The sequence below is a fragment of the Drosophila tropicalis genome, unplaced genomic scaffold (assembly GCF_018151085.1).
Source record: "Drosophila tropicalis isolate 14030-0801.00 unplaced genomic scaffold, ASM1815108v1 contig_445, whole genome shotgun sequence".
NCBI lineage: Eukaryota > Metazoa > Arthropoda > Insecta > Diptera > Drosophilidae > Drosophila > Drosophila tropicalis.
Window position 1 is genome coordinate 166,224 of NW_027172909.1, and position 5,440 is coordinate 171,663.

The window sequence follows — 5,440 nt, forward strand, 5'->3', positions numbered from 1 at the left end:
AATGAGATTGTTCGCGGTCTGGATGCGATCAATCAAACAAGTCGGAACTGCTGGATACAATATCTGGCATTGGAAAAGCTTGACGCTGATAAACGGTGCAGGTGGATTGAGCGCAGCATTGTCAACGAGGCACCCACACTGGAGGAATTTTTCAAGTTCTTAGATGATCGTTGTGAGGAATTAGAGCTCAGCAAACGGGAGATTGCGTATGGAGGCAAAACGCCGGCGCAAATCACACATACAAAAGGGGTCACACACTTATAATTGCCTGAAATCAGGGCATATGGTCAAAAACTGTAGATCATCATTCTCATGCAAATATTGTAAAGGTAAGCACCATTTTCTGGTCCAGGATCCAGGTAACTCAATGGCTTTAAGAAACTTGCAACAAGGTAAAAGGGAGAATCAGCGGAGTCCAAACGCTTCTCATCACTATTTGTCTACAACAAGTCTAGTCGCTCAATATGGGAGTGCACCATCAACTGTTTGTTCACAAAGCTCTGCGAAATTGAAAACAGGACAAGGTTTAAATCGAAGCATATTGCCTACTGCAACGGTTTATGTTCAAAAGGTAAATAGAGACTACATTACATGTCGTATCTTACTAGATACTGGGTCGGAACTTTCATATGTATCAGAACGATGGATTGGATTGCCACGGTCGGCATCATCCATTTTGGTCGCAGGAATCTCTTCGGTTCAGGCTGATTCAAGCAGCACGCTTCAGATCAAGTCAAAGTATTCAAACAATCACTTAACTGTACAGGCTCATGTTCTTGGCAAAATCACATCAACACTAGAAAGGCAGAACAACAAGCGCTCCAATTGACGTTATTTAAATATGTCAGCTTTATGAGGGAATACTTCGATTTGGGGCATTTGCGCGAACTGCCACCAGATGAAGTCAATAATGGACAATGGTCTTATCTACCACATCACCCGGCAAATCACTAAACGATTATCTCTTTACAGGGCCTAGCATTCAACGCGATCTATTTGCTGTCTGCTTGCGCTTTCGGATGTATAAATTTGTATTCTCAGCTGACATAGTCAAGATGTTCCGGCAGATTTGGGTGAACAACAAACACCGCGACTTCCAGAGAATTTTCTGGAGAGAAAGACCATCGGATTCAATCAAACACTATCAACTATGCACCGTCACTTATGGCACCTCATGTGCACCATTCCTGGCGGTTAGGGTATTAGATCAACTGGCTACTGATCATCAGCAGCAATTCCCGAAAGCTGCAAAAATCTTACAAGAGGATTTTTATGTCCACGATGTACTCACTGGGTTAAACAGTGAGGAGGAACTAATACAAAATCAAAAGGAACTTATTCAACTTATTTCCTGTGCTAATTTGAAGCTTGGGACACACACACCTCGCATACCAACAGAAGGAACTTATTCTACACAATCATCTCCAGTGAAGGTTCTTGGACTTTACTGGCAACCTGGTCTTAATACATTGTATTTTAGTGTTGGTCTAAAAGGAAATTTCGATTGTACAAAACGGCAAGTTTTATCGGATGTCTCCCGGATCTTTAATTCACTTGGGCTTTTGGCACCAATTGTGGTCCAATTCAAAATACTCTTTCAACAATTATGGCTTCTTGATTTGGGATGGGATGACAAACTCCCTAAGCAACTGGCTCAAATGGCGAGCAGATTTGGATATTCTACAACACATTCAAATACCCCGGTTAGTTGTCAACGACACCGACAACATTGAATTGCATGGATTCTCCGATGCATCTACGAAGGCATACGCTGCTGTTGTGTACAGCAGAGTAATCAACAAGGATCGACACATATATAAGCATTGTACACACACACATATCTGTGCGCTGCTGCGTCGGCGCTTTTTCTCTTTTCGTTCAGTAATAAATTGGCATTCAACTGATTCGGTGGCAAAGAATCACAAAGCGAAATTATCCAATTAATTTTAAGGTAAAGTCCACTGCTAGACCAAATCATATTTGGTCATTCGAGCCGAATAAGGGAATCGGTTTTCGTTCGAATAAGGTGCTTTTGGTTCGAATTTCTTTGGATCTATTGGAAAGTTTGGTGGGTTATTACTCTGGAATAGTTCTTTGCAATGGATGAACTGAAGGCATTGGTGGGTCGACGGAGCCGACTCAAGGCCAGCAAGACCAGGAAAGAACCCAAACTACATCAACTACTAAGGTAGCCGGTCGGATGGATCAACTCCAGTCCGTGTGGAAGGAATTTAATGGAATGGGGGGATTCTATAGCCCTACTGGAAGATGTGGACGGCTATGTGGATCCAGAGGTCGATCACGTGACCTACGAAGAGAAGTACTTGAAAGCATATTCTTTACTTCTAGGAAAACAACGGTTAGTACAGCAACAAGCACCATTGTCGACGGCAATGGCGCCATGACTCTGCACGTATATAACGACGACATCGTTCATTTGATGCATTAACAACAACAACCCTTTGAACAGTTAGCTACAAACCAGAGCAGTTCAAACTTGTCGATGCCCGCTCGCAATGAGGTGGCTGCTTCGGGTTCAACTTCGGGAAACAACTACTTCAAATACAACGGTTCGCTGGACTCTACACAGAGTGGCCAGCTTTTCAGGATATCTATGAGAGCACGATACACAACAAAAGGGAGTTAACCAATACTCAAAAGTTTCATCACTTGAAAACACTGCTTGTCGGTGATGCTGCCAACTTGGTGCGGCACCTGGCGATAACTGACACGGCTTACAACACTGCTTGGGAACGCTTAAAGGAGAGGTACATTAGGCCACGCCATATTGTAAACTCGTTTTTGGAACAATTTATGGGGTACCAACGACAAACAAAATGGATATATCCATCTTACGCAAGGTATCAGATGGTACAAATGAGATTGTTCGCAGTCTGGATGCGATCAATCAAACAAGTCGGAACTGCTGGATACAATATCTGGCATTGGAAAAGCTTGACGCTGATAAACGGTGCAGGTGGATTGAGCGCAGCATTGTCAACGAGGCACCCACACTGGAGGAATTTTTCAAGTTCTTAGATGATCGTTGTGAGGAATTAGAGCTCAGCAAACGGGAGATTGCGTATGGAGGCAAAACGCCGGCGCAAATCACACATTCAAAAGGGGTCACACACTTATAATTGCCTGAAATCAGGGCATATGGTCAAAAACTGTAGATCATCATTCTCATGCAAATATTGTAAAGGTAAGCACCATTTTCTGGTCCAGGATCCAGGTAACTCAATGGCTTTAAGAAACTTGCAACAAGGTAAAAGGGAGAATCAGCGGAGTCCAAACGCTTCTCATCACTATTTGTCTACAACAAGTCTAGTCGCTCAATATGGGAGTGCACCATCAACTGTTTGTTCACAAAGCTCTGCGAAATTGAAAACAGGACAAGGTTTAAATCGAAGCATATTGCCTACTGCAACGGTTTATGTTCAAAAGGTAAATAGAGACTACATTACATGTCGTATCTTACTAGATACTGGGTCGGAACTTTCATATGTATCAGAACGATGGATTGGATTGCCACGGTCGGCATCATCCATTTTGGTCGCAGGAATCTCTTCGGTTCAGGCTGATTCAAGCAGCACTCTTCAGATCAAGTCAAAGTATTCAAACAATCACTTAACTGTACAGGCTCATGTTCTTGGCAAAATCACATCAACACTAGAAAGGCAGAACAACAAGCGCTCCAATTGACGTTATTTAAATATGTCAGCTTTATGAGGGAATACTTCGATTTGGGGCATTTGCGCGAACTGCCACCAGATGAAGTCAATAATGGACAATGGTCTTATCTACCACATCACCCGGCAAATCACTAAACGATTATCTCTTTACAGGGCCTAGCATTCAACGCGATCTATTTGCTGTCTGCTTGCGCTTTCGGATGTATAAATTTGTATTCTCAGCTGACATAGTCAAGATGTTCCGGCAGATTTGGGTGAACAACAAACACCGCGACTTCCAGAGAATTTTCTGGAGAGAAAGACCATCGGATTCAATCAAACACTATCAACTATGCACCGTCACTTATGGCACCTCATGTGCACCATTCCTGGCTGTTAGGGTATTAGAGCAACTGGCTACTGATCATCAGCAGGAATTCCCGAATGCTACAAAAAGCTAACAAGAGGATTTTTATGTCGACGATGTGCTCACTGGGTCAAACAGGAGGAACTGATACAAAATCAAAAGGAACTTATTCAACTTATTTCCTGTGTTAATTTGGATCATGGGAAATGGGTATCAAACGCACATCGAAACCATCAGAAGGAACTTATTCTACACAATCTTCCCCAGTGAAGGTTCTTGGACTTTACTGGCAACCTGGTCTTAATACATTGTCTTTTAGTGTTGGTCTAAAAGGAAATTTCGATTGTACAAAACGGCAAGTTTTATCGGATGTCTCCCGGATCTTTGATTCACTTGGGCTTTTGGCACCAATTGTGGTCCAATTCAAAATACTCTTTCAACAATTATGGCTTCTTGATTTGGGATGGGATGACAAACTCCCTAAGCAACTGGCTCAAATGGCGAGCAGATTTGGATATTCTACAACACATTCAAATACCCCGGTTAGTTGTCAACGACACCGACAACATTGAATTGCATGGATTCTCCGATGCATCTACGAAGGCATACGCTGCTGTTGTGTACAGCAGAGTAATCAACAAGGATGGCTCGATCTCTACATCGATTATGGCTGCGAAATCTAGGGTGGCTCCGCTAAAGCAGCAATCTCTGCCTCGCCTAGAGCTTTGCGCGGCACTGCTCCTAAGTCAACTCCTAAGTTCGATAAAGGCGGCACTTCGTCATCAAATAGTCACGGTTTTTGCATGGTGCAATTCCACAATCGTACTCTATTGTCTATCATACGCACCCTCTCGACTCAAGTCATTTGTTGGGAACAGAACTTCGGAAATTCTGGACACCATTCCAAGGCATAATTGGCGGCATGTGGACTCCAAATCAAATCCAGCTGATCTACTCGATCCACTCGATCATCTTGCTCAACGAGTATCTTCATGGTTGACGCTCGTTCATACGGTTGGCTATGTCCCACGCTTTCTACGGCGGACGAAGGGTCTATTTCGGGACAAGGGCTCAAAGTATCTTATGTTTGAGGAAATCACCGCGGCGCGCATTGTATGCTTGCGCCACGCGCAAACCTGTTTTCAGGAAGACTATCAGTTGCTACTCGCAGATAAACCATTGCGAAGTCGATCTCAGGTGGCTAAACACTCTCCAATGATTGACAAGGACAGACTACTTTCGCAATTGTCCACAGAGGCGAAACATCCAGTTTTGCTGCCGAAATCTCATCGCATCACCAAGCTGATACTTGAATACGAATACAGGGTCAACCTGCACCCTGGTGTCTCATCACCTTTTGTTATGGTACGCCAAAGATTCTGGATATTTGGCGCAAGGA